We start from the raw sequence: 15,163 nt of genomic DNA, 5'->3' as shown, positions 1-15,163 counted from the left end.
TATGAAATATATTTTTCAGGCTAATGTTCTGTTAATCTTTTCCCATTTGTAACTGGTTCACTCTTTAAACAGACAACCATTTGGCAGTCCGTGAGAGAAATGAGAATCCAAACTACCACTGAAAAGTTTGCTTGGGTTTGTATTCAAGCTGGATTTGTAAAATTACTACTGAAGAGAGCCCTTGAGATCATATTCAAGCTGAATTTGAATACACTTATTATGTCAAGATCCATTGATTCGGCCGATGAAGGAAGTTGCGAAACAGCCAAGGATTAGAGGCCAAGAGTTTTTTATTAATACTCAAATTATCAAGAAGCATACCTAATCTTGCCTGACCTTGCTGCTTAATTTTTACATCTAATAAAAAGAAGACATGATGATAGGGAAACTTCATTAATAACACAGTATAGTGGTTGCAGTTAAGCTAAGATCCCACCAACCCACTTTCTCACCCACAGATAACGTATGGAACGTAGACCGAAAGAGTTAACAACATCAACTCAGATCGCAAGTCTCAAAATGCATTCATAATGCCAGAACCAGGAGGATAATTAATTACATCTTGACATGGAATAATATCAGTAAGGAAAACCGACCAGCCTTACATTCTCATAATTTTGCTTTGATCAAAGGACATCCATGCAAGTTACCTGAGATCAGCTCTTGAAGGAGGCCTTAAATTTCAAGACAAATCCAAGCACCAACAGAATAGTCATGATCCCAAATGAAGAGCCTCCCACTCTGTGTATCCAGTATGGGTCGAACCTGGTGAACCTCCGGTCCAGGAAACATGTGAAATTGATGACCACAATCAGCACTAAGAGCACAAAAGGCAGACACATGACCAAACTCCCATACCCCACATCATCTTCAGGCTCGACAGGGGGCTTTCGATCGATGTATAATGGTGAAAGCACAGCCAGAAGCCCTAAGGCAATGGCAGCTAACTTCTCAGTGTAGGTAGTCCTTCCCATGCAGCTCTCTTGAGGGTAATCAGACCCTTTCTTCTCCTTGAGCTTTTATCCCATTAGACAAAGCAAGCTTTAGACATCTGAGGCCAACCTTTTGATATTTTTATCACTAAGTACCCTTAAATACTGTTGGTGGTTTGTATGACATCTTATCATGCCCTAGGTTATTTAGGTAATTCTTTAGAAAGAATCTTTCTCAGGTCTTGATTATATAGCCAAGCAGAGAATAAGATATGTAATAAAGAGGTAGTTATTCTGCATGAGCCAAACAGTTAGTGTTCGATGGAATCAGATGCTTAAACTACTGAAAAATAAACAAGGTCATAAAATTCCCGAGAAACTAGTAGTCTAATGGCAGAGTCTGATCAGAGATTTTACTTTAAAGGATGCAACCCATGTCTATTTGCAATATTTGACAAATTAAAGCATGCAATGAAATAAATGATCATAAGTATCCAATTCAGAGCAATACACAGCCTCTTATGAATTCACCTAGTGAAGTGTTCGCTTGCCAACAGGGGTCAGTAGTTCCTTCCATTAATGGTCAAAACATCATGGATAATGTGTTTTGTCTCGCCTATAATCATAGTAGAACATGGAAAGAAAATAATGTAAAACATTTGCATTTTCTGTTGAATTACATAAACCCTCACCTAGCAATGGGTAACACTGCAAGGCATAGGGAAAAGGCCTACTCACCTAGCAAGTGTGATAAGTGCTTGAGCATGGAACAAGCATCTCTTTGCTTTCTGCTGTTGTTTCTTTAGAGTACACACTTTATCCACGCTTGCAGAGCATCTCTTACCGCTGAAAGAGGGAGTGTAAATTGCAAGATTGGCATCAATTCCTTTCATACATGATCAGAGGTACCACCTAAGAAACTTTATATCGTGGTGGTTAGGCTGCTTTAATTTCACAAAGAGAGGAGCACTCCTTCCCTGAGCAAGAGCATTTGTTAAATGCTCTTGCAGTATCAAAAGACACAAACCTTTATTACACCTTCCAAGCAATTTCTGAGAAACTTGATAAAGCTGAAGCTGACTTTAATAAATCCTGGAAAAATCGTCATCAATCATTTGATCTTGTTTAGGTTCACATTTTGTTGTTAAAAGAAATCTAAAGAAGTTTTCATTTTTGCTTCTTGTGATACATAAGAAAATTACTGCTTTTCTCGATAAAAAAGAAGATGGCCAACACTTTGAAATTTATAAAGGGCGAAGTGCACATATATAAATGGATCAAGTTTTTCAGAATATGTCTCTTCTTAAGATTGTGGTTGCTGATGCTAATAAATGAACAATGGCATAGATATTGTTGGGATATACCGACTGACCCTTGTACGCCGACTTACCCTCGGACCGGTCCGACCGACGTCCGACTCTACCCACCGGACCGACGGATGACTCCGACAACGACTCCGACAATGGCTACCGACAATATCGGCCGAAGGTATGTCGGTCGAACAACCCATACTGTTCCCGACCGACCGACGACCGAACCCATATCACCGACTCACTGTCGGGGGTGGCAGCCGACGTCCGACTTCCACGAGGCACCAGATCAGCCGACGGTGTCCTCGAGTCATCATCCGACGTTCCGGTAGCCGAATACCGACATATAGTCGGCCAGCCCGTCCAAACGCCGTACAACCGCTATGGACTGTTGTCCTATCAAGGACATACGGTATGGCCGCCCTGGGGCATTTCCTGCCAAGGACATGGATTACCTCCAGTGACTTGACAACCCACGACGATTTGACAGCCCCCGACGATTTGACAACTCTCCAGTTGTCTGCACCATTAATGGGGGACCATACCACATCCTACTATAAAACGGGATAAAGCAACAGTCTTGGTAAGCTTTCTCAAGCTTTTCAAGCTTTCTCAAGCTTTTCTCAAGCATCTTTAAGCTCTTGAGCTCTCTAGCTCTCTCTCTCCCCCCGCTGAGCCTTTGATTTTTCACTGTTGTCTAGTCTCCTCTCTGACTTGACCGTCGGAGGGTCCCCGCCGGAGGCATCTCCGATCAGTGAGGACTTTTCTTGCAGGTGCGCGACTCCGACGATCGAGTGATAGAGGATTGGCCGCAACAGATTTGGCACGCCAGGAAGGGGGGTTAGCTCATACTTCATAGAGCTTGAAAAACCTCTCGAGATGACAAAAATCAGGACTCAGCGATCGAGAGCTACCGGATCGGTGAGGCGCTCTTTCCATCGGGAAGAGGCCCCTCCTTTACTCTCATGGCGGAGTCCAGTTTTTCGCATCCAGTGGCGACCACGGAGGCATAGATCGCGGCGATCGTGCAGCAAATGACGTTCTGACGGACGCGGTCAAAAACCTCCAACAACAACGACTCAGTTGTCGCAACCCCGGCGAAACAACCGACAGCGCACCCTATGCCGTCCAGAAGCAGCCATCGACGCCCGCGTCAACTTCTGTCTCCTCCTCAAAAGCAGCCGTCTCAGCACTCCCACCAAGAAGAGCGAGGCGGCCATGGTGCGACACCCACCGGTCTCGACATCCCTCTCCTTCCCAGCTGGAGCGGACGAGGAAGGGGAAGCGATCGCGGACATCGTCCGCCTCACTCTCAAATTGTCGGGAGGTTCGACCCCTGGGATTTTCAACACCGACGGTTGGACGACTACAAGTGTAAGTTCGAAGAAATCGACCGTCGGTTGTCCAGCTCCAGCGGATGGTCAGAAGTCTTCGAACGACGTCGACTTCCGGACCACCCAACCTCTCTCCCGATTTATCCTCGATGAACCGATACCTAGTCGGTTCAAGATGCCTCATGTGGAGCCTTACGATGGCTCCACCGACCAGTTGATCATCTGGAGAGCTACAAGGCTCTCATAATAATTCAAGGGGCAATCGATGCCCTCCTCTGCATCGGCTTCCCCGCCACACTTCATAAAGCTGCCAGGGCCTGGTACTCCGCCTTCGCTCAGGATGTATTCACTCCTTCAGGCAGCTTGAGCATTCTTTCGTGGCCCATTTCAGTACCACCGGAAGCGCCACGAACTCGGACAGTCTTTTCTCTCTAAGCAAAAGAAAATGAGACACTCCGACACTTTGTGGTCCGATTCAATGCGGCACACTTGAGGTCCGGGATCTCAACGAAGACATGGCTATCTTGATCATGAAGATGGGGCTAAGGGATCCTAATTCACATATTCCTTGGACAAGACCCTCCCCCGACGTACGCGAATTGCTGGAGCACACGTACAAATACATGCATGCGGACGAAGGAGCTTCCGATCGGTGCCTGACCAAGGGCATGGGCCAGAAGGAGAAGCAGAAAAAAAATCGGGCTCCTACTGAACCCAGGGGCCCCCGACTGATAGATGGGTCTCACCCCGACGATGAAGTTCGAGACCGACGCATCGCAGGTATGACTCCTACATCCCTCTCTCCGCTCCTCGTGTGCAAATCCTGATGGAGATCGAAGGAGTGAAATATCTACGATGCCTCCACCTCTGAAGGCAAAGGGCCTCGACCAACGTGGCCCGATCGTCGAATCTACGGCTCCATCGTCGAATCTATGGCTTGATCGTCGATCGTCGAACCGATGGCTCGATCGTCGATCACTGAATCTACGGCTCCATTATCGAACCGACGAATCGATCGTCGAATCTATGACTCCACCATCGAATCTACGGCTCGATCGTCGATCGTCGATCACCGAATCTACGTCTCGATCGCCGAATCTATGTCTCGATCGTCGAATCATCGAATCTACGTCTCGATCATCGAATCTACATCTCGATCGTCGAATCTACGTCGAATCTATATCTCGATCACCGAATCTATGCCGAATATATATCGAATCTATGCTGAATCTACGTCTCGATCATCGAATCTACATCTGATCATCGAATCTACGTTTCGATCATCGAATCTATGCCGAATCTATGTCTCGATCGTCGAATCTACGTCTCGATCACTGAATCTACGTCGAATCTACGTCTCGATCGTCGAATCTACTCTCGATCGACGAATATACGTCGAATCTACATCTTGATCGTCGAATCTACGTCTCGATCATCAAATCACCGAATCTACGTCTCGATCGTCGAATCTACGCCGAATCTACATCTCAATCACCGAATCTACGTCTCGATCATTGAATCTACGTCTCGATCGCCGAATCTACGCCAAATCTATGTCTCAATCATCGAATCTATAGCTCGATCGCCGACGACACATGACTCTTACGAGAACCGTTCTGTCTATACTAACGGAAGGTCAGCACTGGCGATGAAATCTTTCTAAGTTGAAGCCACGCTCCCTCCCCAGTCGACTTTCGAGCAACGCGGCTGGCTAACTTGTCGACTTAGCTTCGACTAAGAAGGGCAAAAGCTAAGACGACCGCAGTCGCACTTGCGACATACCGACTCGATCTCGATGATCAAAGGATATTCGGCTTGCCACCGTTTATCATGCATCGTGACTATCTGTCCGACCAAGGTCCGGACAACGATATTCGACTTGCGACATACCGACTCAGTCTTGACCGGTCGAAGGATATTCGGCTTGTCACCGTTTATCATGCATCGCAACGTATCCGCCCGACCAAGATCCGGATAACGGATATTCGACTTACGATATACCGATTTGGCCCGATCGAAGGGTATTCGGCTTACCACCGTTTATCATACAATCCGACGTGCACGCCCGACCAGGGTCGGACAACGGATATTCAATTGTCATCGTTATCCTATCCGAATACGTCACACTACTCGACTATCAGACTCTACGGAATGATCGTGTCGACAAGCTGCATTCGGAGATTGGCTGACACCCGACCCAACGTGCACGCTTAACCAAGGTCAGGCAGCGGACACTCGACCTACAATCGGTACGGCTCTCGACCATCAGATCCCATGCTATCTGTATGACGGTCGGGATGCTGGCCTTCAATCGGGACTTGTTCTGCCCTTATTAGGGCGCACGCCCCTGACTACTTTAATCGGCTATGCTAGATCCTACGAACGTCCTAATGAGGTATGTCGGAGCTTCGACCTATACTCTCAGGGATGGCTCGGCGAGGAATACACTTTGAATTGTTTGCAGAGAAAAGTTTGAGAAGTCTTTGATTTCATTGAAGTGACTTATAAAATTGGGCCGAAGCCGATTACAAAATTGAGCCAAATTCGATTACAAAATTGGGCCGAAGCCCGATCACAGATATCAAAGATAAAACAAAAGCAAAAGAATACAAAGAAAATGGGTGGACACTCCGACTATTCATCAGAATCGACTTCCTGCATCGGGGATAGTTCGGGAGCAACCAGTGTGCCGCTCGGGTCGGAGTGGGACCAGAGGTCGGAGCCACCTCCACCGGCCCAGGGTCGGCCTCCTCTGCAGCTGTCGGATCCTCCGGCAGGGCATCGAAATCCCCCTCTATGGCTTGGTCCTCCGACCCTGGAGGGACGACGCTGCTCAGGTCGAGCTTCGGGTGCAGACTCTGGATCGCATCTCGGGCGTCCTCGTACCCCACCCGATAGGAGGCGAAGCCGCTCTCGAGGAGCTCCTCCCGATACTCGTCCGAGCCACGGAAGTCCTCCACTGTCCGACTCAGTGCCTCTTTGGCCGACTCTGCCTCCGCCCTCGCTATGTCGACGTCGGCTTGGGCAGAGGACAAGTTCTCCAGGCTAACCCGAAGTTGCTCGTGCTCAGCCTCGAGCTCCCTGACGCAGCCATCCCACTCACGTCGCAGCCGATGAACGGAGCAGGTCTTGCGCTGGACCTGCTCGCGAGCCGACTGAAGTTCGGCCTCCGAGGCGGCTAGATCGTTGGTGAGTCGGGAGATCTCCTCCTCGAGCCTAGCCTCGCGGTCGACCGACAACTTCAGCTGGTCCACTAGCATCGCTTTTCAGCTTTGGTGGTTTCGGCCCTATTCTTCCAGGCCGCCCGGACATCGTCGAACCTTCGGTACCCGGCCTCCAGTCGGACATACTGTAGATCAGCTGCAAGTGGAAGGCCGGTTGTCAGAAAAGTGAAATGATAAAAATAACAATGAAGAGAAAAGAAAAAGAAGAAGAGCTCACCTGGATCATAGTCGGGTAAAAGGAAAAAAGCATGTCAGACATCGGCCGACCCTTCAAGAGCTCCCGATCGGCCGGGAGAATGGTTGTCTGACACAACCTCCTAGCCAAATTATGGTTGGCCAGGGCCGACGCTCCTTTGGGAACACGAACGTCGGACAACGCGATGCGGTCCACCGACCTTGTGTCGTCCGTCGGTGCCATCGGAGCCTTCCCCTGATCGGTCGCCCAGGCCCGAAGATCAGAGAGGGATGAAAAACTTGAACTCGACTGAGTCCCTCCCAAGGGTGCGACGGGAGCCACCGCAGGTCGTTCGGGCTCACGTGCTTCGGCCCGAACCTCTTCCATAGGTGGGAGAACCGACACTCCTTCGGTTGCCCCCTCTGCCACCCTTTCCTCGGTCGGCGCCTCGGGTGGCACCGTCGGCACCGACAGGGCGATGACCAGCTTGAAGCCCGATGCCTGTTCGGTGTTGGCTGCGCTGCCACCGTCACAATGTCGACCAGAGATGATGTTTGAGGCCCCTTGGGGGGCCGCGAAGGTCCGGCCCCAGGCGTCGATCTCTTCCTCGCCGCATGCTGTCGAATATCGGCATCTCTCAGTCTCACTCTCACTCTCGGCGGCATGCTTGCAAGTTCAACAAAGGATTAGCACAAGTTTGAAGATGGATGAAAAGACCAAAAGATGACCGACAGACCGAACTATACCTAGACGGGGAACCAAACTCAGGCCGGCGTCGTACGGAGCTTGCTCGGTGACGAGCTCCCTCTGCTTCGGCACTAACACATCCTTCAGTCGGTGAAAGTCCTCTCGGTCTCTAGCCTCCACCCGACTGTTTTCGTTCGGCTGAGTCCGAGGGTCGCCCCAGCGAGAAGGAAACCCCCAAGGTAGCGAAGAAGAAGCAAAGAAAAATTGGTTCTTCCATCCATGGATCGACGATAGAAGATCGGTAATGAACGAAAGATCCTTCCGGAGATTGAAGAACCACCACCCTCGGGCTTTCGGGTGGGGTCGGAGGATGAAGAACGTCTGGAAGAGAGAGATACGGGAAAAGGTCGGCAAAAGCCGACACAACAGAGCAAAGCTGATTATCAACCGGACCAAGTTCGGCGCCAGTTGCGCCAGGCAAAGCCTGTAATAATCCAAGACATTTCGAATGAACTCCAGAATCGGAAAGCGAAGACCTGCCCGAAGGTCCTCGACATAAAAGGCCACCTGGCCCGGAGGCGGGTTGTTAACCCGACCCTCAGCCCCAGGGGCGAAGAGCTCGAACTGCTCCGGGATACCGTACTGCTCCCTGAGCCGTTCGACATTTGCCCCCGAAAGTGAAGAAACCTCCACCTCCGGGGTCGATCGGGAATCATCGTTCGGGTTCCCCGACGGACTTTCTCGTGGAGAGGTTCTAGCCATAATGCTAGCCCCAAAAAGGAGAACACAAAGAAAAATGCCAAAGGAGAAGGGATGCAAGGAGACAAGAATGGAAAAAACTTCGAGAAGAGCTTTCAAAGGAAGAGGACGGAAACAACTACCTGAAACTGGGGGACAACTCGACAGGGCCTCAGCGTCAGGAATAGATTTGCAGCAAAAAGTGAAGTTTTGGATGTAAATGGCCGCATATATATAAGGCCCTTCGACGGTTGAGATGAAAGCGTGTCGAGCGAGAGTCTCCCGGATGTCGACACGTGGCAGCGCCTAGGCCCTTCTTCGGTCTGACGGTTCTACGCACCTGCCTCAGATCGAGCCACATCGCCTCCATCCGCATGAGCGGTTCCAGGCCAATAGCTCCCTGACATGTGGCGGACAAACCGCGTCTCAAAATTAATTAACCGATGGCGGTTTGCATTCCCAATGAGACAGCGGTTTGCATTCCCAATGAGACGGCGGTTTGCATTCCCAATGAGACATCTGACACCGGATCGTTCGTTGGTACGGTCGTCAGAGTCAGAGCATGACGCGATGAAAAATCACTCCTTTCGCCCGAAGCCATCGCCCACGTGAAAGCACGGGCCAACACGACATCCGACTCAGGAGTGGAGGGGCAACTGTTGGGATATACCAACTGATCCCTGTACGCTGACTTACCCTCAGACCGATCCGACCGACGTCCGACTCTACCCACCGGACCGACGGATGACTCCGACAACGACTCCGACAATGACTGCCGACAATGGCTGCCGACAATATCCGACCGAAGGTATGTCGGCCGAACAGACCCATACTGTTCCTAACCGATCGAGCGATCAAACTCATATCACCGACTCACTGTCGGGGGTGGCAACCGACGTCCGACTTCCACGAGACACCAGATCAGCCGACGGTATCCTCGAGTCATCACCAGACGTCTCAGCAGCCGAATACCGACATATAGTCGGCCAGTCCGCCCAAACATCGTACAATCGCTATGGGCTGTTGTCCTGTCAAGGACATGCGGTATGGCCGTCCTGGAGCATTGTCCTGTCAAGGATATGGATTACCTCCAGTGACTTGACAACCCACGGTGATTTGATAGCTCCCGACGATTTGTGTCACGCCCCGAACCCAACACCCGGGTCGGATACGTGATGGCCGCATATTCCTTAGAGCAAGCCCTAAAGAATATGCAAGGCCAAAATAAATCATTACAATCTTATCAATCATAATATTTAATTTCAATAATAATTCATAAAACTTGCATAATTACAATTAACATTCCTTCAATCCTCTGATCATGTATCAACGGTACTCTATCTATGCATCCGCTCACTCACAAATCCATACCATAGCCAACCATGGATATCTTGTAACTCTGAGAAGAAAAGAAAATGAAGGGGTGTGAGCTTTACAGCCCAGTAAGAATCTCATATTACACCAATATAATAATATAATCTGAAAATAAAGATAAGCAATAACACATAAAAGTCGATGTTCACTGTCCAAAATACTGCAAACATTTATAGATTATCTATTTCATCAAAAGAGATGCATCATCATATGTTAATAAGAGAAATAATTTTATTCAACGATTGTTTCATGTCTTATCTTTCTATTTTCTTCTATTATCACATCATCTTTAATCCTTTCTTTTTGGCTTTAGCTTTAGCTTTGGCTTTGGCTTTGGCTTTGGACTACCAGGATCATGCGACGATCTTTTATTCGGATCGATTTTTGTGATCTTCCTCGGATCGAAATATTCATGATCTTTCTCGGATCAAAGTGGCCATGATCTTTTTCGGATCAAATCATTCATGATCTTTCTCAGATCAGATTCTTCATGATCTTTCTCGGATCATATTCTTCCACACATAAGCCTGTGGGGGCTGTCCATCCTGGTAAGCTATTCCACATGACAAGGCCAGTCCAAACCATATTTCTCTTTCTCTTTATTTTTCATGAAACTATAATATTTGACTTCATTAATCAATTCAAATTTTGCAGTATAATAAATATGTCATACCCATATAATCATGCCATCAATCGCTGATACATATGAATTGATATAACATACTCATGCTCAAAATCACATAAATAAATAACAGTGTCTCAGATATAACAAATCCATCGATCTCAAATCCAACGATGCAAAATCAATGAGATAAAACCAACGATAAAATAACATATATAATAATGATCATGTACAGGGATTCTTACCTTTACCGGTGACTGATCCAAGCACAAAAATCAATGTTCTTTTTTTTGACTTATGAATTTCTCTAACAAGATATTCCACTCGATATCTTATGCAGACAATCGTATCTCTTCATGACCCTGATCAAATATAAAAATCATATATAGAAAAAATTATTGATAATCGATCCTAATAACACAGATCGAGGACCTATCTTAGGATTAATCAAAATTAGGATTTATCTAAGTATCTAGATCCTCCACTGATCCATAAGACTTCTAGAGAGAGAAAATCCATGAAGAGAGAGAAAATTCTAGAGAGAGAAAGTAGAGAGAGAAATCTTCGCATCCTTTCGATGAGGCACTAATGATCGAGATCATCAGAGGTCCTATCAGGATGACTCAATATGAATCAAGTGTTACAAATTTCGAATAGGATCAAACTGGGATCAGATCTACCGCACGAATTTCGGAGCAATCTCAAATCATCTTATTTTCATCTTCAAGTTTATTCTAGGGTTCATGATGCAATCAGAGAAGAAGAAAAGATCCTAGAGAGACAAAATCCGTAAAGAGAGAGAAAAGTCTAGAGAGAGAAACTAGAGAGAGAAGGTAGAGAGAGGAGAGAGAAAGAGAGAGAAAGAAGAGAAAGGAGAGAGAGGAAAAATTCTCTCCTTCTTCTTCTTATTTTATTTTATTTTTATTTTTTTTTTCTCTTTTTCTTTTTTTTTTTTTTTCTTTTTCCTTTTTCTTTTCTTTTTCTTTTTCCTTTTTCTTTTCTTTTCTTTTTCTTCTTCTTCTTTTTTTCTTCTTCCCGCGGCCTCCCTTGGCTGAAACAGGGGAAGACCGTGAGGTCCCCCCCCGGTGGCTCGAGCTCCGGTGGCTTGGCCGGAGATTCGACAGCGACCGGCGATGGGGTTCGGCCGGCAGTGGCCAGCAGCAGACGGCCGGCGGCAAGGTTCGGCCGGGGAGAAACAAAAAGAGATCGGAAAACAGGGGAATCATCTTGTTCATGGATTTTTCGACGATCCTGACGGTCGGAGAGGGTGCACGAAGCCGTGGAAAAGAGAGGAAAGAAGAGAGGAAGGAGAAGACGGGTTTACCTCCGACTCCGATGAGGTCTCCGGCGAGTATTTGAGATGAACACGATGAGGACATCCGCGGCTTCAACGAAAAAATTCGAGAAAAATAAAAAAAAATTCGATGCTCGTTGTGACCAACCTTAGAGGGAAGGAGAGGGGGTTTTATAGGGTGTAGGGGAGGTCGAATCCACCTCGGATTCAACCTCTCCACCGGTGATCTAACATATAAGGATATTTTTATCTTTGATAGACTTATATAATTTAGTAAGTTGAGATCAGAGTGCGCAGCGAAAGCGTGATGGTCTGAATTGATTAGAAATATTAATCCTTTAAATCAAAAGTTATGATGGAATACATTAGTTGTAAATAAGGAAGGATTTTATTGATAATGAAAGGATACTATAAATTTTGATCTAATTTGATCATAGCCGGATAATTTTTGTCAGTAGGTTATTTCATTGTAGATAATGCCAAGAAACTTTAGATATTTCAAGATTATTAACAGCTTGATAGTTCTGATATTAGTTCAAACTTAGAATGTTCTGACATACATCTCATATTTTTTTAAAATTAATATTGTTACTTGAACTGATATAGAAGATTGAGATTTTTCTTAAGATTCTCTATATATAAAATTTATTGAAAGATCAAGTGAAGAAAGAAATCGATGATTGTGAAGAGTGTCCGATATTTGATCTTTATTTATTTTTCTATCAAGGGTAGCCTGAGATAATTATGAATTTGAGTGGAATGTATTAGACAAATAACGGTGGTATATTAATACAAGTCCAAAATATTATAGTTCTTCAAAAAGTTGAGAAATCAATAAGAGGAGATGAATTTGAAATTTCAAATAATTTTGTTATAACAAGATCATGAGAAATAATAATATATAAGACATTATTGTAAGCTTGAGAATGACATGAAGAATGTATACTTTAGAATATATCTCAAACAACATAACTTAATTTTGAGGACGAAATTATTTGAAGGGGGGGAGAATGTAACACCCCGGCCCAAATCAGCCCAAAAAGCCCAAAGCCAAAGCTAAACCTAAAGCGAAAAAGAAAAGGATTAAAGATGATGTGATAATAGAAGAAAATAGAAAGATAAGACATGAAACAATCGTTGAATAAAATTGTTTCACTTATTTAACCTATGATGATGCATCTCTTTTGATAAAACAGATAATCTATAAATATTTGCAGTATTCTGGACAGTGAACATCGACTTTTACGTGTTATTGCCTATCATTATTTTCAGATTATATTATTATATTGGTGTGATATGGAAATTCTTACTGGGCTATAAAGCTCACACCCCTTCATTTCCTTTTCTTCTCAGAGTTACAAGATGTCCATGGTTGGCTATGGTATGGATCTGTGAGTGAGCGGATGCATAGATAGAGTACCATTGATACCTGATCAGAGATTGAAGGAATGTTAATTGTAATTATGCAAGTTTTATGAATTATTATTGAAATTAAATATTATGGTTGATAAGGTTGTAATGATTTAATTTGGCCTTGCATATTCTTTAGAGCTTGCTCTAAGGAGTGTGCGGCCATCACGTATCCGACCTGGGTGTTGGGTTCGGGGCGTGACAATTTGACAACTCCCCAATTGTCTGCATCATTAATGGTGGGACCATACCGCATCCTACTATAAAACGGAGTAAGGCAACCGTCTTGGTAAGCTTTCTCAGGCTTTTTCAAGCTTTCTCAAGCTTTTCTCAAGTACCTTTAAGCTTTTGAGCTCTCTAGCGCTCTCTCTCTCCCTCGCTGAGCCCCTGATTTTTCACTGTTGCCTAGTCTCCTCTCTGACTTGACCGTCGGAGGGTCCCCGCCGAAGGCATCTTCGATCAGTGAAGATTTTTTTTGCAGGTACGCGACCCTGATGATCGGACGACGGAGGGATTGGCCGCAACAAGTATGGTGATATATGATATAGAGATAGTGAATTTAGCCAGACAAATTTCATTAAAGTTTTCACTGTGGAAAATATATGGTCTAGCCATGGGAGTAATCTCAACCAGCCAATTAGTTTATCACTTTTTCAACGTTTAATTTATGAGGACCCTCAGCCCTCTCATCTCAGCTTGGGAATGAACACAATTAGATTCTCTGATAATATTCTTCTATCCACGATATTCTCCTTTCTAATAAAGAAGCAAAGCTCTTAAGACTGACGTAAGCAAAGCTGCAAGAACCAAAGAGACTGTTCTATAACTTCTTCGACGGGCCTCAAACTCGCTCAACTCTCCAATTTCCTCCATCTCCATGATCAGGCACAAAGAAGAACATTCATAGAAGAATAATGATTTAGACACCCTATGGTAACCAAAGAAGATTTCCATAAAATTATCCTTAATGACATCCATATAAGAGCAACTGGACCTGGAAGCTCTCTCTCCTTTCATCTTGTAAAAACCCGTTGATATTGTCGCAGTCAACCTCTCTTTCAATTAGAATTTAGCATCTTTAGGATGCATTGGAATGTTAAGATCAAAAACAAAGGCCTGTGTCCATTATAAGCCGCCGCAACGTCGTAGTATTTCATGACAGATTTTTAAGTTCTTCTATCCTCCAGAATTTGCCGTTAGTATTGTTAACTCTTTCACCATCTGATGAGGAAAATACTGTTCATATATCCGTCATGAAACTGCAAGACCCTCGTTTTCGTGAGATCTCTTCTACATCTGCAAATCACTTTTTTGTTTTATTCTTAGAATCACCTTTTTGTTTTATTCCTATCGTTCTTGATAATATGAACAATATATTCTTCTAAATAAATAATAAATATACATCCGAAAGATCGACTTTCTTCTCCATGCTTCTGAATTTTGTATTATTAGTGCCCCATACTCTCACTCGACTGCCAACTCAAAGGACTCCCTTGATTTAGATGAAGAAGTCTATCAGCCCGACCCAGGAGATCCACCGTTCATGTACAGTACTCAACAGTAGGGGTAAATGCTTGATCTCTTCATCTACAATACCTGAACAGCTGCGAGCTGCGAGCACTGAAGTGAAAGTGGAAGTGTTTAGTCTTCACCCCTTTAGATTGCATCTCAAGTGAAAAGCTAGAGTGCCATGTCTGCATGCCCGTGAGCAGAATAATCCCTGATCATGGCACTCCAAGAGACCACATCATTCCACTGCAGCTTCTTGAAAACTTCTCTAGCTGAATCTATATTCCCACATTCTGCATACATGTCCAATAAGGCATTACAAACGCTCACATCCGTTTTTAGTTCTCTGCTTCTTACAAGCTTATGTACCGACTTCCCAGTGCCGAGAGCCTCCAAACTAGACCAAGCTGATATAACACTAACCAGTGTCATACTATCAAACATCACCGTATTAATGAATAAAGTGAATTATTACCAAAAATAATAATAATAAAGTGAATGGCAACACAGCACTGTCACTGATGACCATTCACAATATAGCTTCCGAGCCAAGA

The sequence above is a fragment of the Elaeis guineensis genome, chromosome 15 (assembly GCF_000442705.2).
Source record: "Elaeis guineensis isolate ETL-2024a chromosome 15, EG11, whole genome shotgun sequence".
NCBI lineage: Eukaryota > Viridiplantae > Streptophyta > Magnoliopsida > Arecales > Arecaceae > Elaeis > Elaeis guineensis.
Note: the sequence above shows the minus strand (reverse complement) of the source record.